This window comes from Giraffa tippelskirchi, chromosome 6 (genome assembly GCF_054371585.1).
Source record: "Giraffa tippelskirchi isolate mGirTip1 chromosome 6, T2T-mGirTip1v1.2.pri, whole genome shotgun sequence".
Lineage (NCBI taxonomy): Eukaryota > Metazoa > Chordata > Mammalia > Artiodactyla > Giraffidae > Giraffa > Giraffa tippelskirchi.
In genome coordinates this window covers 51021637-51045293 of record NC_137280.1, presented here as the reverse complement: position 1 = coordinate 51045293, position 23657 = coordinate 51021637, and the positions used below count along the sequence as shown (strand labels likewise).

Below are 23657 nucleotides of genomic sequence, written 5' to 3'. Positions count from 1 at the left end.
ATTAGCTTGTTTCCAATGATCAAAGGTAAAGTTTAGCCAAGGTCTTTTTTTTTTTTAATTATGAAGAAAAATCATTTGACTTTTCATTTACCTACAAACAGGATCCTACTAGCCAGAAGAGGTATTGAAACACCATCTTTCTGCCCCTTCATGTCAAGGATGTTGAACACACAGCCCTGAAATGGAAAGTGTAAGTGTGTATGTGTGTTTCTGAGTGCCTTCCTACTCACATACTTAAAACCTTCCAAGTCACTGATAAGAGAGGAGGAATTTAACTGACCATGAGAGAGCTCAGGTGTCCTCCAAATTTTTAAAATCGTGCACGCCTTTAGAACAACAGTTATGACTTTATCAAGGGACAGCGAGGTTGACCCAGGGAAGGAGCTAACTTCCATGGCTGTGTCAATGGGGAGACGAACGTGGGTACCATTTCGTCTGACCAGGTGGTCAACATGTCCCTCTCTCCTCCTGCTCCTGAGTCACCCTATCCCTTGTTCACTCCACTTGGGTCCTTCCCCAGGTGTGTAGACATGGAAATTCGGCAGTGGGCACTCAGTCCTCATTTGTGAGCCAGTCCTCCAACACAGGAGGATTTGGGAGACACAAAAACATCCTCTTGGCCTTTATCTTTTCCTCTGTAGGCCTGCCCTGGGACTTGACATGCCTTTACCATCATCTTGAATTTAGTCCTGCTAATGGAGAGCTTCCCTGGTGGCTCAGAAGGTAAAGAATCTGCCCACAATGTGGGAGATCTGGCTTCGATTTCTGGGTCAAGAAGATCCCCTGGAGACGAGGATGGCAACCTATTCTTGCTTGGAGAATTCCAAGGACAGAGGAGCTTGGTGGGCTATAGTCCATGGGATTGGAAACACTTGGACACGACTGAGCAACTAATACTTTCTTTTTCTCAATGGAGAGCACCCCTACCTGGAGGGTATACTAGCTTGTCTCACAGGGCAATAGATTAAATGTTAGCACAGGCTCCCTACTCTTTAAACCCATTAGGATCTCATTGTCATATGACAAAAACCGTGTGTCGAGGGAATATGACTGAGCTTCTGGAATCCTCAAGAGTAGCTCTGGAGGTCCCCCCCAAAGGCCTTGCTGGCCAAAAACAAGCTTTGGAAGCCATCATCTGCTCTCTAAACATATCTACTTGGCCCCTCCACCCTCTGGTCCGTTAGGAGGGAGAGGTTTAGCAGACTTGCTAGCTTCCATCTTATAGCTTCTCCACAAAGACAGAGATGCTACCTTGGGAGGTGGACCAAAAACATGCTAACATTGATGTACTAAATACAGAAGAGAGGCTGATTTGTGGGGATGAAGATGGGGAAAACTAGATTGATTTTATCACTTCTCAAAGAAAGATTATAAGATGGAGGTTTAGAAATAATATTTTTCCCAAAGAACTTAAACAAATACTGTAGACATAACAAGGATTTGAACACACAGCCCAAAACTAAGGAGGTGGTCCGTAGCTCCTGTCTGCAGGACACTGCTTTCTAATCCTCTGTAAACACACCATGAATTCTCATCTATAACATTGGGAGCAATAGAAATGCATAACATGTTTATGTTTTACCAGAATAATTTTGTAGTTTTGAAAACAGAAGCTTAAAAAAAAAGAACATAAAATCTTCATGCCTAGTGGTTATTAACTGTGATCGACAACGATTTATGCTTATCAAATCCTGAGGAGCTGGTTTAAAAAGAAATCACCCATTGTTATTGTTAAGTGAAATCTTTGGCAGTCTTGTCCCAGTGCTCCGAACACGTTGGGATTTGAAAGTGAGATTTTTCCACTGGATTCTCAAATCCTGGTAAGGCAGTTTCAGCTCTGAAGGGATACTTCTAAATTCATATCACAGTTCCCTTTACGGTTTTACAGGGAATAAACCCCTGTGAAGCCTAAACCAGCAGCAAAAAAAAAAAAAAAAAAAAAAATCCTACTTTAGCTGGAGAGAATGTATTTTGTAAGTCAGTGTGTATATTTCAGGCTATTTGCATGAGCTACAATAGTTGGAGCCACTTAGCTGGGCAGCATATCCTAAGGCAAAATGATTGGTTGGAATTAATGGGATTTTGTCATCCACTCAGTGCCTTGGTAACCCCTGGGCTATCATTAATCCCAGAATGCATTCGTCTGTCCTGGTAGTGCTTCCCACTGGGTAGGAATCACTAAATGTGATGCACAGGAAAAAGTCATGTCCACTATCTCCAATTATACCCTGAGGGACGGTGTAACAATTGGGTTTCTAATATTAGCCCTAAAAATCCATCTTTGCTTAGTTCTCAAGACATTTTCTGTAAGCTTTTGAATAAGGAGAAAAAAAGATTCTGAATTTCCAATTTGAAATACAAAGGTGATAACTACTAACTTTGTCTACACGAACATAATCTCTAGGCTTTTGTTCTGGCTTTAGAAGTGTTGCAGTGGAGCAGAGATGCTTACTGAAGTAAGATACAGTTCAGAATGAAAAAGAAAAAGCTAGTCAAATCATTTTTAAAAAACCTATTGGTTCTTTTCAAGATAGCTAAATCAATTATAAAGAATAGGTGTTACTTTTAAAAAGAAAATCAGCCCACAGCTTATTGTTCAATGGCATTTGTAGAAGTTGTGTTTCTGAGGAGTGACTGCATTCTTGGTTTGGAACACATAAGACACTCTAGATGATTTATTTTAAAAATTCAAGCAAAATATCCAGAACTTTAAGATCTTTGAAGTTTTTCAAATTGAGCCTTGGCCCTTAAAACTGGAAGATATTTTTCACGTGCATCTCTGTATTTTTGTACATATTGGTGTTGCTTTAACCTGATCAGAGTAAATGGGTGAAGAAATATCAAATTCTCCACTTTTGCATCTTGATGTCTTCTTGAAACAGATTTGAGGTAGAACTCCATTTGCCCTTAAAATCAATAAAATTTAAGAGTGAAGCATAATCTTGGGTTATTCTAAAGGTGGACTTTCTGCATCAAAACCAGTGCCTGTTCATTGGCAACCATGCAGACCATCCTGTGGTGTCAACATTTCATTTAAATACTGGGCCTGGGGACTTCCCTGGTAGCGCAGTAAATAAGAATCTGCCTGCCAGTGCAGGGGACACGGGTTCCATCCCTGGTCTGGGAAGATCCAACCTGCTGAGGGGCAACTAAACCCATGCACCTTCCACAACTACTGAGCATGCATGCTGCAATTACTGAAGCCCTCATGCCCAGAGCCTGTGCTCCACAACAAGAGAAGCCACCACAATGAGAAGCCCATGCCCTGCAACTAGAGAGCAGCCCCTGCTTGCTACAACTAGAGAAAGTCCATATGCAACAACAAAGACCCAGTACAGCCAAAGACAAATAAATAAATAAATGCTGGGCCTGGGGAGGGAGGAGGCTCATGTTGGATGGGTGTGGGGCAAAGGTAACTGCTTCTATTTGTGATAGTTAGTCTGGTGTCAGCAAATGAGAATTCATGTTCATCCAGTGAGGGCATCTGAAGGTAATGAAGTCTAAAGATGGCACAGCTGAGGCAATGAGTTTCCCTTTGGAAAATAACTAGAATGAATGTGAATTACTTTCTTCTTTTTATTAATTTTTATTGGAGTATGGTTGCTATACAATGTTGAGTTAGTTTCTGATGTACAGCATAGTGAGTCAGTTATACATACATCCACTCTTGTTTAGATTTCCTTCCCATTTTATTGGAGTAGAGTTGATTTACATTGTTGACGCTTATACCTGTGACTATTTCTGCTCTGCAAATAAGCGCATCTGTACCATTTTTCTAGATTCCACATATAAACCCTGTTATATGATATGTGTTTTTCTCTTTCTGATGTACTTCACTCTGTATAACAGTCTCTAGGTCCCCCCATGTGGAATAATGCAAATCACATGATTTCGTTCCTTTTTATGGCTGAGTAATATTTCACTGTATATATGTACCACATCTTCTTTAGCCATGTCTCTGTTAACAGACATTTAAATTGCTTCCATGTCCTGGCTATTGTAAATAGTGCTGCAGTGAACACTGGGGTGCCTATATCCTTTCAAACTATGGTTTTCTCCAGGTATATGCTTAGGCTTGGGATTGCTGGGTCATATGGTAGCTCTACTTTTAGTTTCTTAAGGAAACTTCATACAGTTCTCTATAGACAGGGTCCTTCCTAATGCTGCTGCTGCTAAGTCGCTTCAGTCGTGTCCGACTCTGTGTGACACCACAGACGGCAGCCCACCAGGCTCCCCCATCCCCGGCATTCTCCAGGCAAGAATACTGGAGTGGGTTGCCATTTCCTTCTCCAGTGCATGAAAGGGAAAAGTGAAAGTGAAGTCGCTCAGCCGTGTCTGACTCTTAGCAACCCCATGGACTGTAGCCTACCAGGCTCCTCCATCCATGGGATTTTCCAGGCAAGAGTACTGGAGTGGGGTGCCATTGCCTTCTCCCCTTCCTAATGATCTGGATTTAAAAATCCATTTACAGTAGTCCCCCCTTATCTCTAGCATTTAGGAATTACAGTAGTCCTCCCTTATCTTTAGAAGACTCTTCAGAGTCTTCTCCAGCACCACAGTTCAAAGACATCAATTCTGTGCATGCTAGAATATGAAACTGATTGAGCCAGACAATGTACCTCCAAAGTATTCAGAGAATGATGCTTTCAAAAAAACCATGATCTGGAGTAAAAAATCCACGAGCCTTAGAGAACTGAAAAAACTGTGCCCCCCCGCCCCCTGCCCCCATTCATCTGTAGAAGCAGTGGGATAAAAAACTGTACTCCCAAAAGAAGTTGAAGTTTATATTTCAAATGTTGTAATGGGTGCTTCATCTTGTTTGTAACCACTTGCTTATACTTGCCTTATATTCGAAATTGGCTAGATGTGAACTTAATTTGACTTTAAGCTTTTCCAGAGATAAAATTTCCAACATCTGATGGGTCATCGAAAAAGCACGAGAGTTCCAGAAAAACATCTACGTCTGCTTTATTGACTATGCCAAAGCCTTTGACTATGTGGATCACAACAAACTGAGGAAAATTCTTAAAGAGGTGGGAGTACCAGATCACCTGACCTGCCTCCTGATAAATCTGTATGCAGGTCAAGAAGCAACAGTTAGAACTGGACATGGAACAACAGACTGGTTCCAAATTGGGAAAGGAGTACATAAAGGCTGTATATTGTCACCCTGCTTATTTAACTTATATGCAGAGTACATCATGAGAAACACTGGGCTGGATGAAGCACAAGCTGGAATCAAGATTGCTGGGAGAAATATCAGTAATCTCAGACATGCAGATAATACCACCCTTATGGCAGAAAGTGAAGAAGAACTAAAGAGCCTCTTGATGAAAGTGAAAGAGGAGAATGAAAAAGTTGGCTTAAAACTCAACATTCAGAAAACGAAGATCATGGCATCTGGTCCCATCACTTCATGGGAAATAGATGGGGAAACAATGGAAACAGTGAGAGGCTTTATTTTCTTGGGCCCAAAATCACTGCAGATGGTGACTGCAGCCATGAAATTAAAAGACGCTTGCTCCTTGGAAGAAAAGCTATGACCAGCCTAGACAGCATATTAAAAAGCAGAGACATTACTTTGTCAACAAAGATCCATCTAATCAAAGCTATGGTTTTTCCAGTAATCATCTATGGATGTGAGAGTTGGACTATAATGAAAGCTGAGCGCCGAAGAATTGATGCTTTTGAACCGTGGTGTTGAGAAGACTCTTGAGAGTCCCTTGGCCTGCAAAGAGACTGACTTGGAGACTGCAAGGAGATTGACTGCAAACCAGTCCATCCTGAAGGAAATAAGTCCTGAATATTCATTGGAAGGACCGATGCTGAAGCTGAAACTCAAATAACTTTGGCCACCAGATGCGAAGAACTGACTCATTGGAAAAGACCCTGATGCTGGGAAAGATTGAAGGCAGGAGGAGAAGGGGATAATAGAAGATGAAATGGTTGGATGGCATCACCGACTTCATGGACATGAGTTTGAGCAAGCTCCAGGAGTTGGTGATGGACAGGGAAGGCTGGCGTGCTGCAGCGCATGGGGTTGCAAAGAGTTGGACACGACTGAGTGACTGAACTGAACTGAGTCCCCCCTCATCTGTGGTTTTGATTTTCAGTTTCAGTTACTTTGGGTCCTCCATGGCCTAAAAATATTGTATGGAAAGTTCCAGAAATAAATAATTTGTAAGTTTTAAATTGTGCACTGTTGTCAGTAGTGTGATGAAATCTCACTCATTTCCACCCAGGACATGAATCATCCCTTTGTCCAGTGTATCCTGTCCCTTTGTCACTTAGTAGTCGGTAGAATTGACTGACACAGCATGGCAGTGCTTATGTTTTTATAAACCTTATTTTGCTTAATATTAGCCCCATAGTGCAGAAGTAGTGATGCTGGCAATTCAGATATTCTATTACTCTGCCAAATTTATAAACTAAACTATATCATAGGTATTATTTATAGGGAAAAACATAGTACGTTTAGGGTTTGGTACCATACATGATTTCAAGCATCCTTCTGAGGGTCTTGGAACATATCGCCTGTGGGTAATTGGTGACTACTATATATGAAGAACACTTGTCATAATGGGAAAACCCGTTTTTCCTTGCTCAGCTTCTATGTTAAATTTAGCTTTTCAGAAGCAGTTCAATATTACATCAACACCTGGTTCAAACAGGTAAGTTCTGACAATAGTTGAAAGGACACTACAAAAGGAAGTGTCAATAGGCCCAGGGTGGCTCAGTGGTAATGAATCTGCCTGCAATATAGGAGATGTAGGACACAAGGGTTTGATCCCTGGGTCGGAAAGATTCCCTGGAGGAGGGCATGGCAACCCACTCCAGTGTTCTTGCCTGGAGAATCCCATGGACAGAGGAGCCTGGTGGGCTATAGTCCATAGGGCTGCAAAGAATCAGACACGACTGAAGCGACTTAGCATGCACACATGCATGCATCAATAGGCCCACGATGTCCATCTGTCCTGGACAGATGTGGACTAATGAACAAACATCGAGGCAGACCGCCTCACAAAACAAGACTCTATCATAGACAACCAGTGCCATATCGAGTGAATTCTCATTAACAATGAAGTCCAGGACCTCCTTGGTGGTCCAATGACTGCCTGACCTTCCACTGCAGGGAACCTGGGTTCCATCCCTGGTCTGGGAACTAAGATTCTACATGTCATGTGGCGCAGCTAAAAAACAAAACAAAAACCCCCAGTGAAGTCCACTTGGATGAGAGGAACTAGCCCTTCAAGGATTCAATGAGAAATGCAATTCCTTTTTTGTGTAAGTAATTTCGTAATCTTTCTGATCAGGCCCACAGCTGTAATATCTGATTCTGGCAAACTCTGTAATCACATTTCCAGCAAAGCTTTGATCTACCCTGAGCTGAAACCACACCATTACATTTTCATGAGAACTCATTGCTCTTTGCTTCATTTATAAGCATTTTGTCACACTTCCTTCTGTTTAAATAATCCAACTTGAAGAAAAATATCTTGAGGGGATGTGAGTCATTCTTTTTATATTAATTCCTGTTCTGGCTGTTGCCAAAAATTAATATTTATTTTCCATAAATGTGATACATTCATTCTCATGTTTACCTTTTTGCCATTGTGATTGTATCCAAAACAATACGCTGAAAGAGAAGGTGTATGTAGTTCTTCAACAAAGGTCAGGTGCAAAGGAATGAATTATTTTGAGATATTTTATATTGCAGTGACTAGTACCCAAATGTTAAGCTTTCACAGTTCACAAATGTCTGGGTGCCAAGGAGGGTGAGAGAAGCTTATCCTGAATACAGGACTATTGGTCCTAAAACTGTGAAACACTGGGCCAACCAAGACTCTTCTCTAACCTGTGCTAAGACAGTGACTAGACTAAGGTGGCAGCAAGGATAAAGACAGAGAAATCCTACTTGAAGAGGTGGTGTTTTCTGTTTGGAAAGAAAACACATAGACATAGAATACCAGAAGTGGTGGGAAGATAAAAAAAAAAAAAAGCAAAAAACTGTGACCGTGACAAATCAAGGTCTGTGGGATTCTGTGTTTAGTTCCAAAGGGAAGTGACTTATCTGAGAAACATCCGTTTCCAGGTTCCCTGAATTTCAGTGAGTGAGATAAAGCCAACAGTTAGTGGTTTGTCTCATTCACTCACTCATTAATTTATTCAAAATTATTTATTATTTTTATCCTAGGCAAGACATTGTCAATAGGAAAACAGTTGTCCCTTGGTATCTGCAGGGGATTGGTTCTAGGACTCACCGTGGACACCAAAATCTGTGGATGCTTAAGTCCCAGAGCCAGTCCCTGCAATCACCGTTCTGCATCCTCAAATTCCACTGACCTAGGATGGTGTGAAGAGCCAACACATTGGAAAAGACCCTGATGCTGGGAAAGATTGAAGGCGAAAGAAGAAGGGGGTGGCAGAGGATGAGATGGTTAGATAACATCACCGACTCAATGCACGTGAGTTTGAGCAAACTCTGGGAGACAGTGAAGGACAGGGAAGCCTGGCGTGCTGCAGTCCATGCGATCACGAAGAGTCAGACATGACTTAGCAACTGAACAACAGGATGGTATAATATAATATTTACTATTGAAAAAAGCCCGAACATAAGATGACCCGCACGGTTCAAGCCTGTGTTGTTCAAGGTCAACTGTACATCAAAGAAGGAATGGCATTCCTTCTCTGGTGAGGTTTTCACTCACCTGCTGAGACTGGCCCTCTCCTCATGCTGAGCACCCATGTGTTCCTGTTTATTCCCTGTAATAACTCTCATTACTGTATCCCATTGTGAGTTCACTTTCTAGGTAGAGAAACAGAGGCTCAAAGACAAAGGAAAGAAAGAAAGGCAGAAAGGCAGAAAATTGGGTTTTAAGCCGATGGAGTCTGAAATTAAACCCCCCGTGATGCCGTGCTCTACCAGTGGGTGGCAGAATTCTGATTCTTGAAGCAAAATCCCGGATTTAATGGACAGTTAAGTGATGAAGCATTCGAGCAGTGTCAGGCACATTCTAACAGCCTTCACATAGGTCCTCCTACCTAATGTTGACATCAGCAAGGAGGAAGTGTTGAGCCATATGAAAAGGGCATTCTTCTCTAAGATCTGGTTTGTTGTTGTTGTTCAGTTGCTAAGTCATGTCCAACTATTTGTGACCCCACGCACCACAGCACGTCCTTCACTATCTCCCAGAGTTTGCTCAAATTCATGTCCATCGAGTTGGTGATGCTATCTAAGCATCTCATCCTCTGCTACCCTCTTTTCCTTCTGCTCTCAATCTTTCCCAGCATCAGGGTCTTTTCCAATGAGCCAGCTCTTCTCATCAAGTGGCCAAAGTATTGGAGCTTCAGTTGCAGCATCAGTCCTTCCAATGAATATTCAGGGTTGATTTCCTTTAGGATTGACTGGTTTGATTTGCAGTTCAAGAGACTCTCAAAGTCTTCTCTAGCACCATGATTTGAAAGCATCAATTAATTATAAAATCAATTAGTAGGAATAAACTAGGGAGTGGTGTCAGTTCTCAAAGACTTTTTACTAACCCCAGACAGAGACTACCACATAGTCTGTTTCTGCTTTGCTTTTCTGGGTGAAAATGTTAAGTATTCCAAATTTCAATATTAGCAGAAGGGCAGCATGGAGCACAGTGGCTGATCACAAAGACCATCTAGGTCTAGATCCCAAGTCTCTACTCCCTGGCTGTGTGGCCTTGGGCCTGTGTGGCCTTGGACCTGTGACTAACCTATAATCTCATCTCGAAAATGATCACAAGGAAAACAGAATCCTCCTTAGAGGTTATTAGGAGAAATCTTCTTGGAAAAAAAGCTATGACAAATCTAGACAGCATTTTAAAAAGCAGAGACATCACTTTGCCAACAAAGGTCCGTATAATCAAAGCTATTGTTTTTCCAGTAGTCATGTATGGACCTAAAGAAGGCTGACTGCTGAAGAATTGATGCTTTTGAACTGTGATGCTAGAGAAGACTTTTGAGAGTCTCTTGGACTCAAGGAGATCAAACCAGTCAATCCTAAAGGGAATCAACCCTAGATATTTGTGGAAGGACTGATGCTGAAGCTGAAGTTCCAGTACTTTGGCCACCTGATGGGAAGAGCTAATTCATCGGAAAAGACCCTGATGCTGGAAAAGATTGAGGGCAGGAGGAGAAGGGGATGACAGAGGATGAGATGGTTGGATGGCATCATTGACTCAACAGACATGAGTTTGAGCAAACTCCAGGAGATGGTAAAGGATAGGGAAGCCTGGTGGATTACAGTTCACAGGGTTGCAAAAAGTTGGACACGACTAAATGACTGAGGACATGGCCCCAGATCTAGAAACTTTCTTAGTGAGAACCTCCCCAAAAGTCAATCAGTCTTCAATTATCTTTAGCCCTGGACTTTCTGACCCCACATCAAAAACATAGTAGTTACTATGGCAACTATCTGGCAATATTTTTACATCTCCCCCTATGATAAGTGGGGCCTCTTGAGCAAAGCATGACAGCATTAATTACATTATTCATAATAAACCACATTTGATCATCTCTTTAGCTCTTTGCTTAATGGTTGGGATTTTTTTTGTTTCATTTTTGGTTTTCCTAGAATCTTTGTAAAGTAAAATGACATAATAAAAATTATATAACCATATAAAACTTTAACAGAGGGTAAAACACTGTGGTTATTTTCTAGCATGTCTGAAGAAGACAGTAATTATTCTAATATCTTCCCTCAAACCACCACTTATTAATCAAATAATATTAATGAATCAAGTAGCTCTTTAGCAGGCATTTGAACATCTAAACGTTTGAACCTTTGTAAGGAAATCACTTAAGAGGGAATTGTGCATATTCTCTCTTTGTACTAAGTGAAAAAACCTGGGAAATAGGTGACATTAGTGTATCTACCAGATAAATTATACTAGTTAATTATTTTATATTTCAAAAGGCTAAACGAGAATTTACAGTGTCAACATATTCTGAATTGATTTGCATTGTGAAGTACTCAGGATGCTTTTGTTGTTTAGTCACTCAATTGTGTCTGACTCTTTTTGACCCCATGGACCTTAACATGCCAGGCTGCCCTGTCCTTCACTATCTCCCGGAGTTTGCTCAAACTCATGTCCACTGAGTTGGTGATGTCATCCAACCATCTCATCCTCTGTCGCCCCCTTCTCCTGCCCTCAATCTTTCCCAGATCTCTGTCGTTCATGTGTATGAGATTTTGTGGGGCACAAACACAGAATGCACTTATTTTATTTTATTTTTCTCCATCATTGCTGTTGGCCATTCTCCACCAACCATTTCTCATTCCTTCATGAAGTTTCAGGAAGTAACCCCCTCCGCATTGCTTTTTTTCTTTAACAACTTTCAGTTATTTAAACATCTAGGTTGGTACAGTCTAGTCTGAAACTTTCCACTCGTTTCTTGGTTAATTCCAACCTCCTTCTCTTCCCCGGGAAACAGACCTAGTCCATGCCTGCCTGCAGCACTCCGTCACCCACCTGAGGATCCCCAGCCTCTCATGCCCAGGGTCTCCTCTCCTGGCAGCCCTTCGCCTTGGCTGGGAATGGGCCGACTTCATCCACAGCATCCATTCGATCTCAGGAACATATGCCCATACCCCCTCCACCCTGGGCCGGCCCTCACTAGGTGATTTGCCGGGCTTGGGGAGCTGCCCAGGGCAATAGGTGACAACATCCATCCCGGGAATGAGATGCCTGTCCCTTTTTTCTGCACACCCAGCGCTTGGTCTGGTTTTCTTCGAGACTTTCTCATCCTTTCTTGCTGAGAAGATGCCCCTAAAGAGAGTGGCTTCACGGTTGGCACAGTGGTAATGAATCCGCCTGCCAATGCAGGAGTGGCAGATTTGATCCCTAGGTCAGGAAGATCCCCTGGAGGAGGGCATGGCAACCCACCCCAGTATTCTTGCCAGGAGAATCACATGGACAGAGGAGCCTGGCAGGCTACAGTCCATGGGGGTCACAGTCAGACACGACTTAGCAACTAAGTAACAAGGACCCCAGAGAGAAAGAGGAAATGATTGGAAGGGTGTGGTTTGCCCCTGGGTGGTAAGAGAGATTCTTTTCTTCTCTCCATACACAACTTGGGAAGGCTTGAGAGGAGGGGCTGGGGCAGCAGTTGGATGAATAGCAGAGCTGGTGAATTGCTTCTTAGTAAGCCAGGGAGGAGTGCCTGGCGAGAAATTATGTATAACTTGCTTGAAAATGGGGAGCAGGCCACACCCCTTTGCTTTAGTTCACTGCCCCAGGCGTTCGTCAGGGGCAACAGGAAAAAGCCCACTTAGCCCCAGTTGAGCTGCACTAGCTCCCCCTGGTGGCCGCAGCCCAGGATCTCACGTCTCTGGGCATCCCGACCCCCGTTCAGAAGTCTCGCCCAATCCAGAGAGTGGGGAACGAGGGTGGCTGGACCCTGTCCCTGGTTGGCTGGCCAGTGTGGGCATCCTGGCTGGAGGGACAGGGCCTCGTCTGTCGAGCGCCAGCATCCTTTGTGCTGTCCTTCCTGCTGGAGAGTCAGCTTGTCTCAGAATCCCTGCATCTGTGCAGAAGTAACTGCAGATAATTAGTCCAAAGGAAGAGGTGAATTATCCCTGCTGGGCCCATCTGCATCGATAGAGCGTGTTCAGGCCTTTTATCTGCGTCCAGACAGGCAAGGGCCTGAGGCACATCCGAGGTCTGCTCTCATTCAGCTGCTCGGCAGGAGGGAGGGCCTGCCTCCCTAGCAGCCCCAAGTCGGATCAGGTTAAGGGATGTGTGCGCAGTGGGCGTGTTCAGCCGCTCAGTCATGTCCAGCTCTTTTGTGACCCCATGAACTGTAGCCCTCCAGGCTCCTCTGTCCATGGGATTTTCCAGGTAAGAATACTCGAGTGGGTTGTCATTTCTTTCTTTGGGGGATCTTTCGGGCCCACAGATAGAACTTGTGTCTCTTATGTCTCCTACATTGGCAGGCAGGGTCTTTACCACTAGCGCCACCTGGGAAGCCCAGAGGTATATATAACTTACCCCAAATCGCACAGGTAGACAAGAATAAGCCTAGTCTCTGACACTGGATATAAGCCATTAACCCTCATGACACTGGTGGAGCCTTTATCAGCTGGGCAGGCATGGGTCTCAACAGGCAAATAGGGGTGCTTGGAGCTCCCAGACCTCAGCACAAACGGTGCAGTTTTTGCTAGTTTTTATAGTTAGGGCTTTAAAAAAAAAAATCAGAGCTGGCTGAACAGCTGCTGTAGCTCACTTCCACCCTAGATCTCTAAGGAGCCGGCTGTCTTCTCTGCATGGGACACACAATTCTAGGTCACTTCAGAATGATCACTGTCTCTCTAAACGGAGCAAAGTGAATGCTGTCTTTAAAACGACCAGGCTAATCGCAGCTCTTAGGTGGACCTGGTGACCACTTAAACAGAAAGTCTAGGAAGACGGCTCGAGAGGGGTATGGAAAGAAATCGTGGAAAGATCATTGTAGTGGCTCGGCTGTTCTCCAAGCAATTACTGTTTAGATTGTGGAGTAAAGATTTCAAAGGTCGAAATGCAAGCATGTGAGCAGAACACAAAAACTGCTCTGGTTGCCAGTGGATCTGTGAGTGTCCCCAACATGAACAGAGAAACGACCCACTGCTGCAGACCGGCAGAAGATTCCAACACAAGGCCAGGGGTGCTGCATTGAGATGCCCTCTGACCTTGTTTTATAATGTTCTCAGGAGTCAAGAATTTCAGATCGCAGTTGCATTTACCTAGTTCTGGGTCATTATCAGTAACTATGATTAAAGCTCAAGAAAATGGAGCTTGAGAGGATACATGCTGTAGTTTTTGTTTCGTTTTACTCAAATTTAGCCCAACTTATTACTTTATTTTCTCAAAGCTGCTGAACATGTCTTTCAATGAAAAGAAGCAATTATACATCTTGAGGGCAAGATTTTCGAGAGAGTAGAGAGGAGGCGGATGGGAGAAAGGAGAGTTTTCTTTGTGTGTGTGTGTGTGTGTATGTGTGGATGCGCGTGCGTGTTCTCAGTCTCTTAGTTGTGTCTGACTCTTTGCGACCCTGTGGACTGTAGCCCACCAGGCTCCTCTGTCCATGGGATTCTCCAGGCAAGAATATTGGAGTGAGTTGCCATTTCCTTCTCCAGGGGATCTTCTCTACCCAGGGATCAAACCCAAATCTCCTGCGTCTCCTGCACTGGCAGTAGGATTCTTTACCACAGTTCCTCTACTGAGGCTGATATACAACAGTGTTCGGAGACAGCCTGCACTTGACATCGGAAACCACAAATATCAAATATCAGATGAATTGACTTGAAGGTTAATATGCCCTGTTTCCTGGCACATTCTGAGTCCTGAAGCTGAAACAGAATGTCCGAGCCACTTCTTGTTGCTGGGAATAAAGACCGTCAGGGCCAAGATCCTTGTGACTTTCCTTCTTTGTTTACAGTCCCACCTCCGAGCCAGCAGCCCCATCTACAAAGCAACGTGCCCTCTGGCACGTGGCCAGCTGCGGTGCCGGCACCCCCAGCAGTCAGCTTTCCGAGGGATGAAGTCAGAGGCTGAGGTCCAATCTGCTGAGATGTGCTGTCGATGTCAGGATACTTTGGGAGGCTGCTGGACCGCTTTCCATGGTTGGTGAGGACGCAAGAGCAGTGGGTGATGAGTTGGCTATGCCATAAATCCCCTGGCACCTGAGCCTAGCTCCCTTCCATTCATCTCGGCTCTGCTGACCTGATGCTGACGTGAGGCCATGTGCCGCCTGGGCCAAGGGCAGGGAGAGAACAGCATGTCGGCCAAGGGCATGGGAAGGGGGCAGGACAGTCCTTAAACCGGAGAAAGGGTGAGAGAACCGGGAAGGCTGTGTGGGGACTGTTTACACAGAGGCAGGCAGTGATGCGGTGACAGCAAGCAATTCAGCATCGATGTGTTCCGACCGAGCACTAAGGGTCCGGATGGAGAGCAGGTAGGTTTGTTTCCAGCGGTAGTCCTCCTTCTGAGATGCAGCCAATGGAGGGCAAAACATCCCCTCCTAGTCTGCCACTTGCTCAGACATTCCCCTCCACCCCGGGGACCCAGAAATCTGACCAAGCACAGAGCTCTGGAGCCGAGAGTAAAATTTCACAAATGCAGCCCTGGCATTGGTCCTTGGCGGGCGGCCTTTTCTTTTTGTGAAATCCCATCTCTCCTCCCGGGGCTCAGCACCTGCTCTGTTCTTTAATAGCTCCCTGGGGCCCGGATCCAGCTGGGCTGCACTTACAAAAACAAGAAGGATTACAGGTTTCTAAACAGAAACGACGGCAGGGATCATCCAGTTCACTGACCTCATTTTACAAATGAGGAAATGGTGGCCAAAAGACGCTGAGTTACTTCCCCAAGGTCACACAGCTCGTGCTAGGGAATGGTTGAAATGGATGAGCCCTCACTCACTGGGAGAGGTCAGTGGAGCCACCGCGTGCATCCTCCACACTCTGGCCTCTCCAGTGCTCCTGGGTGATGGCCTGGAAGACCATTAATTAATGTACACAATATAAGAAAATGTTACTAAGGTGGCCAGAGGACCCAGAAACCCTTAAATCCTGCCTTCGATTAATGATTCTTTATATGAAGTCCCTAAGAGAAATAAATCCATGGGACAATGATCAGTGAGGCAAAAGAGAATATTTTTTAATTAGCCTAGGCTCTGTGCCAAACCTAAGAGAATTCGATCAAATTAAAGTCAAATCAGAGAATGACGCCTATTGGAAGCAGAGCTTGCCTAGGAAGGAATCCCCAGGCCAGAGCGATAAAGTCCATTCTTAGGAGGTTGTTTGGCAATGCCTGTAAAGGGGGAAATGGAAGATCAAGGTGGTCTATGGAGAAAGAAGTTCTACTCTATTCTAAAAATCTTGATGTCACTGAGCTGGACACCAAAATGGACTTGGGTCACTTTTTCAAACTGGTTCACTTAGTAATTTAAGAGCTGAGGGTCCTGAGGCCTAGAGAGATAAGGTGACTCATCTCTCCAGCTTTGACAAAACTCTAAGGCCTTCGGACAGACCACGTGGGGCAGCCCTTCCAGGGGGCAGTGGTTTGATTGGACCCTGCAGAAAACTGAGAAGCTGCCGGAGGGCCCACAGGGGAGCAGGACCTGCAGTCACACCTAAGAGCTCAACACTTAGAGACATCCCCACTCGGAACAAATGGCAGAACCACGTCCTTCCTTCTCCAAAGGCAGATGGACTCAGAGACTGGTGAGGTCCAGGGGATACACAGCAGATCTTCTTTGGTTCTCAGGTTCCATCATCCATCCTGATGCTCCCTTAGTACCATGGTGAAATGATCGGTTCACTTTTATAGGACTGGTATTTTGATCAGACTTTTATCTTGAATTTTACACTACCTAGTATATTTGTTGTTGTTCAATCAGTAAGTCCTGTCTGACTCTTTGTGACCCCATGGACTGCAAGACGCCAGGCTTCCCTGTCTTTCACTATCTCCTGGAGTTTGCTCAAACTCATGTCCATTGAATAGGTGATGCCATCCAACCATCTTATCCTCTGTCGTCCCCTTCTTCTCCCGCCTTCAATCTTTCTCAGCATCAGGGTCTTTTCCAATGTCAATTCTTTGCATTGGGTGGCCAAAGTATTGGAGCTTCAGTTTCAGCAGCAGTCCTTCCAATGAATATTCAAGATTGTTTTCCTTTGGGATTGACTGGTTTGATTTGCTTGCAGTCCAAGGGACACTCAAGAGTCTTCTCCAGCACCACTGTTTGAAAGCATCGATTCTTTGGCACTCAGTCTTCTTTATGGTCCAACTCTCACATCCATACATGACTACTGGGAAAACCATAGCTTTGACTATATGAGCCTTTGTTGGCAAAGTGATGTCTCTGCTTTTTAATACATTGTCTAGGTTTGTCATAGCTTTTCTTCCAAGGAACAAACATCTTTTAATTTCATGGCTGCAGCACTGTCTGCAGTGATTTTGGAGCCCAAATATTTGCTACTAGTTTTTGTGGGGGGGGTTTGTAGATTTTTTTTTAAATCGAGGGATTGTACCATTCTGGGAATTCACTTCAATGATACGATGCTGGCCTTTCTAGGGCCTTAAGGAACACAGGATGAGATCACAGATTAATACAACTGGAAGAAACTTGGATTTCCTTCCATAAAGAAAGATACAGACTCTAAGAGAGCTGGTGGACATGCCTGAGACTACTACGTGCCAAAGCAAATACTAGAAATCTGATCTTTTGACAGAATCCTGGTACCTTCAAATCACCAGACTTCTCATCAAGTTTCTCCATGTATTCATTCTTTCGGCAAATATTTATTAATCAGTTAATTTGTGCCAGGAACCGCATAAGGTGCTGAGGGCAGGGGAGACTACAGACAACACCTCAGTACTTACTGAAGTCATATTCTTCCTGTGTGTGTGCAGGAGTGAAGGTGATAGAAAATAAACACAGGTATTAATACAATATGGGCTTCCCTGGTGGCTCAGATGGTAAAGAATCCACCTGCAATGTGGGAAACCTGGCTTTGATCTCTGGGTTGGCAAGATCCCCTGGAGGAGGGCATGACAACCTACTCCAGTATTCTTGCCTGGACTATCCCCATGGACAGAGGAGCCTGGCAGGTTAGAGTCCATAGCATTGCACAGAGTTGGACATGACTGAAGCGACTAAGCACATTAATATGATATGATTTCAGGTCTTGACCAGTGTTATTCCAGCTCCTTTATAAACTTCCCATGATAATCATTTCCATCTTGCAGATAGATCTCCACTTGTCTCTCAGGCATGGGATGCTACGATGTTTGGTTTCAGACACACCTTTTCGAGGAAGATAACAGAGCAGGAGAAGAGGTCAAATACATCCCTAGGGAAGTGCCTTGTGGACTGTCTGTCCAAAATAATGGAAAGATTTGCCACTGAAATGTTCATCAGTTTTTAAAAACTCTGAAAGTTGACCTTGCTATAAAAAATGGACCCTATTGAACAGAAGAGAAATACATACTTTGAAAATCTAAGTGTTAATAACATCTTTGACTTACGGAATACATCATCAATTTCCTCTCACACCAATTTTTTATTATTGCTTTGAGAATAAGGTAGCTCAAATGTTATACTTTTAGTTTTATTTCTTACTGTGGTAAAACATATATAACAAAATTTATGATTTTAACCATTTTTAAGCTTACAGCTCTATAGTGTTAAATACATTCACGTGGCTATACAACTAGCTTCTGAGGTGGTGCAGTGGTAAAGAATCTGCCTGCCAATGTAGGAGACATAGGAGTCAGGGGTTTCATCTCTGGGTTGGGAATATTCCCTGGAGGAGGAAATGGCAACCCACTCCAGTATTCTTGCCCGGAGAATCCCATGGACAGAGGAGCCTGGCCAGCTCCAGTCCACGGGGTCACAAAGAGTCAGACACGACTGAGTGACTGAGCACACATACAACTATCACCACCGTCTATTTCCAGAACTGTTTACCAACCCAAAATGAAACGCTATACTTATAAAACAGTATGTTTCCATTTACCCTTCCCCCAGCCCTCGGTAACCACCATTCTGCTTTCTGTCTCTATGAAATTGTTTACTACCTCATGTCAGTGGAATCACACACTATTTTAAATATTATTTTTAAAAAACTGACCTACTCAATAAAGGAATCAAACAGTAAATTACTAGCACAAATAACTCTATGCTGCTGCTGCTGCTGCTGCTGCTGCTAAGTCACTTCAGTCGTGTCCGACTCTGTGCGACCCCATAGACGGCAGCCCACCAGGCTCCCTCGTCCCTGAGATTTTCCAGGCAAGAACACTGGAGTGGGTTGCCATTTCCTTCTCCAGTGCATGAAAGGGAAAAGTGAAAGTGAAGTCGCTCAGTCGTGTCCGACTCTTAGCGACCCCATGGACTGCAGCCTACCAGGCTCTTCCGTCCGTGGGATTTTCCAGGCAAGAGTACTGGAGTGGAGTGCCATTGCCTTCTCCAACTCTATTCTGACCATTGTTATTGATTGTAATTTTTAGGCATTTTCCTAATTAAATCTGTGAGGTGGTGTTAGAGAAGGAGGCGATTTCAGATCATTTCGACCAAATAAATCACTAGCATTCTCATGATATACAGGGCTTCCAAGTGAATTTAAAAAGGTAAGTTTCATAGCCAAGAGATACTTAATTACTTAAATGTTACTGTTTTTCTCAAGACAATTTTATTTATTTTTGGCTGTTCTGGGTCTTTATTGCTGTGTGGGCTTTTCTCTAGTTGTGGTGAAAGGGGGCTACTCTCTAGCTGTGGTGCAAAGGCTTCTCACTGCAGTGGCTTCTCTTGTTGTGAAGCACAGGCTCTAGGGCATGCAGGCTTCAGCAGCTGCAGCACGTGGGCTCAATAGTTGTGGCTCCCAGGCTCTAGAGCACGGACTCAGTAGTTGTGGTGCATGGGCTCAGTTGCTCTACAGCTTGTGGGATCTTCCTGGATCAGGGATCAAACCTGTCAGGGAGATTCTTTACCACTGAACCACCAGGGAAGCTGGTGGTTATGTTATTATTATATGTTATTATTTTTGATTTCTTAATTGGCAATAGAAGCTTTTTTTTCTTTTGGTCTTATGACTTGCAAGATTCCCCAACCAGGGATTAAACCTGGGCCACAGCAGTGAAAGCCCAGAATCTTAACCACTAGGCCACAGAGAACTCCCGGGAGGTGATACAAGTTTATAAGAGCTTTCAGTCTTACACTGTATGGACTTGAGGTGATGCTTGTGATTTAAATAAAAAAAGCTTCTCTGATGTTCAAAATTATTTTCTTTCATGAAATAACACGAAAAATAGTTTTGATTGATCCTAATATATGCATTTTAAAATGGACTAAATCGGTTCTAGCTGTACCATTTGATTTAAACAAAACCCAGATTGTGGGGATCACTCCAACAAATGCATTAACAGCATCACTTTCATTTTCTGTCTCTGTGCTAATTGAGTAGACAGATTTTCCCTTCACAGCAAACAGATATTGATAAAACATCTTTAGCTGTTTTGTCACCCATTAAATTGATGACAGGCAGGCCTTCCATGCCGATAAATTTGATCTATGCTCAGCAAAGCCACACATTTTAAATCTTGACTTTTAATATTTTATGTCTTAAATATGTTTTAACTCCAGACCAGAAACGCTTAAATTATGTACTAGTCAAGCCTACTTGAAGAGGATGGGTAAATTGTTTTGGATGCTTTCAGTTCTCTGTCTTCTAATTAAATTAACTTTGGAAAGGCTCCTGTCTGCTCACAAAGTTGAAGCAAGTGGATTTTGTATGCACCAGTGCAACTCACAGGCTACAAAGCCAGTAACGTTTGTACTCATGTTCCAAGAGTGATTACTGAGTATTTTTCAGCAACATAAAGGGCCGGGAGACTGGAATTTAGAAAATAAATATGCCGTGTGCCACTTCTTGGCTCACGCGTGTGTTCTAAGTTGCTCAGTCGTGTCCGACTCTTTGCGACCTCTTGGACCATAGCCCACCAGGCTCTTCTGTCCATGGAATTCTCCAGGCAAGAATACTGGAGTGGGTTGCCATTTCCTCCTCCAGGGGATCTTCCCAACCGAGGGATCGAACCTGCATCTCTTGCATCTCCCACATTGGCAGGTGAGTTCTTTACCACTAGCATCACCTGGGAAGTCCTTATTGGCTCATACTAACCTGAATTACTGTGTATATTTTGTTCAGGGGTCCTGTTTCTCTACTGGAGAAGACCCGCTTTGCATTGCTATTTTATTAAATATACACTTCTAGTTGTTAATGGTGATGACGATGGTGATTATGATGACTTTTACTGAGAAAGCCAAGGACAGCAGACAAGGCAAAGGGAAAGTGTTAGTCACACAGTTGTGTCCAACTCTCTGTGACCCCATGGACTGTGGCCTACCAGGCTTCTCTGCCCTTGGGATTTCCCAGGCAAGAATACTGGAGTGGGTAGCCAATCCCTTCTCCAGGGGCTCCTTCCAACCCAGGGATCAAAGCCAGGTGTCCTGCATTGCAGGCAGATTCTTTACTGTCTGAGCCACCAGGGATGGTACGGGAAGATGGAAAGAAGTAAAAGCACTAAGAAAAGCAAGGGGCAGAATCAACTAAAGGGGGCCCAGCGAGTCCTGCTCCTCTGCTCTGCTTCACTGGCTGCATGTCAGTTTCGTAAACACTATGGACTTTTTTTTTTTAGTGGAAACAAAATGTCGTTTCAATTACAAAAGCCTTCATTTACAATGAATTTAACAATGAATGAGAAGTAGATATGCTGGTGAGGCTGTGGAGGAAAGGGAATCCTTAAATAGTGTTGGTAGGAACATAAACTGGTGTAGCCACTAAGGAAAACAATATAGAGGTTCCTCAAAAAAATTAGCAACGGCACCCCACTCCAGTACTCTTGCCTGGAGAATCCCATGGGTGGAGGAGCCTGGTAGGCTGCAGTCCATGGGGTCGCTGAGTCGGACACGACTGAGCAACTTCACTTTCACTTTTCCCTTTCATGCACTGGAGAAGGAAATGGCAACCCACTCCAGCGTTCTTGCCTGGAGAATCCCAGGGACGGGGGAGCCTGGTGGGCTGCCGTCTATGGGGTTGTACAGAGTCGGACACGACTGAAGTGACTTAGCAGCAAAAAAATTAAAAATAGAACTACCATAGACTTCAGCAGTCTCACTTCTGGGTATAGATGTGAAGGAAATGAAACCATCATCTTGAAGGGACCGCTGCACTCCCCTGCTCATTGCAGAGTTATTCACAATAGCCAAGATATGGAACAACCTGTGTCTGTCAACCGATGAATGGATCAAGCAAATGTTGTGTATGTATACAATGGCAGAGTATTCAACCTTTTAAAAAGGAAGGAAATCCTGTCATTTGCAACAACATAGATGAAAATGGAGGGCATTGTGCTGAGTGAAATAAGCCAGGCAGAGAAAGACAAATACTGGGTGGCATATGTGAAATCGAAAAAAGAAAAAGTCAAACTTATAGAAACAAGGAGTCAAAAAGTGGATGCCAGGGGCTTAGGTTGGGGCAACAGGAAGAGGTGTGAGAGGGTAAATCTTGCAGTTATAAGATGAATACAGTCTGAGGATGTAGGGTATGATGTAGTGACCACAACTTATGACACTGTGATTTAAATGTGCTGTGAGAGCAGAACTTAGATGTTTTCCCCCCAAAAGGAGGGAGTGTGCAAATTAATGGGGGGAATCCTTTCACAATGTATATGTATATCAAATTATTGCTTTGGTACTCTTTAACTAACAATTTTATACGTCAATTATACTCCAGTAAAGCTATGAAAAAGAAAAGTAAATTTGCTGACTTTTAATCAACCAACAAGACCGGGAGCTGACTGTGGCTCGGATCATGAACCCCTTATTGCCAAATTCAGACTGAAATTGAAGAAAGTAGAGAAAATCACTAGACCATTCAGGTATGACCTACATCAAATCCCTTTTGACTATACAGTGGACGTGAAAAATAGATTCGAGGGACTAGATCTGACAGAGTGCCTGATGAACTATGGATGGAAGTTCGTGACATTGTACAGGAGACAGGAATCAAGACCATCCCCAAGAAAAAGAAATGCAAAAAAGCAAAATGGCTGTCCAAGGAGGCCTTACAAATAGCTGTGAAAAGAAGAGAAGTGAAAAGCAAAGGAGAAAAGGAACAATATACCCATTTGAATGCAGAGTTCCAAAGAATAGCAAGGAGAGTTAAGAAAGCCTTCCTCAGCAATCAATGCAAAGAAATAGAGGAAAACAATAGAATGGGAAAGACTAGAGATCTCTTCAGGAAAATTAGAGATAGCAAGGGAACATTTCATGCAAAGATGGGCTCAATAAAGGACAGAAATGGTAGGGACCTAACAGAAGCAGAAGATATTAAGAAGAGGTGGCAAGAATACACAGAAGAACTGTACAAAAAAAGATCTTCATGACCCAGATAATCACAATGGTGTGATCACTCACCTAGAGCCAGACATCCTGGAATGTGAAGTCAAGTGGGCCTTAGGAAGCATCACTACAAACAAAGCTAGTGGAGGTGATGGAATTCCAGTTGAGCTATTTCAAATCCTGAAAGATGACGCTGTGAAAGTGCTGCACTCAATATGCCAGCAAATATGGAAAACTCAGCAGTGGCCATAGGACTGGAAAAGGTCAGTTTTCATTCCAATCCCAAAGAAAGGCAATGCCAAGGAATGCTCAAACTACTGTGCAATTGCACTCATCTCACACACTAGTAAAGTAATGCTCAAAATTCTCCAAGCCAGGCTTCAGCAATATGTGAACCGTGAACCTCCAGATGTTCAAGCTGGTTTTAGAAAAGGCAGAGAAACCATAGATCAAATTGCCAACATCCGCTGGATCATCGAAAAAATAAGAGTTCCAGAAAAACATCTATTTCTCCTTTATTGACTATGCCGAAGCCTTGACTGTGTGGATCACTATAAACTGTGGAAAATTCTTCAAGAGATGGGAATACCAGACCACCTGACCTGCCTCTTGAGAAACCTGTATGCAGGTCAGGAAGCAACAGTTAGAATTGGACATGGAACAACAGACAGGTCCAAAGGAGTATGTCAAGGCTGTATATTGTCACCCTGCTTATTTAACTTATATGCAGAATACATCATGAGAAACGCTGGGCTGGA

General features: G+C 43.7%; 1 protein-coding gene across 2 annotated transcripts in view; it reads left to right on the top strand.

Annotated features, from left to right (window-relative positions):
* Nucleotides 1–12353: 12353 nt before the first annotated feature.
* The window catches only part of CLVS1 (clavesin 1), a 190630-nt gene continuing 179326 nt past the window's right edge, over nucleotides 12354–23657 (top strand). The window contains exons 1-2 of one of the 2 annotated variants that reach the window (XM_081501150.1): nucleotides 12354–12866; nucleotides 19011–19130. The gene's annotated coding sequence lies outside the window, so the exon portion shown is untranslated. Of the gene's footprint in view, nucleotides 12867–14833; nucleotides 14959–19010; nucleotides 19131–23657 lie in introns of those variants that run through there. The other variant, XM_081501149.1, reaches the window with a different exon arrangement.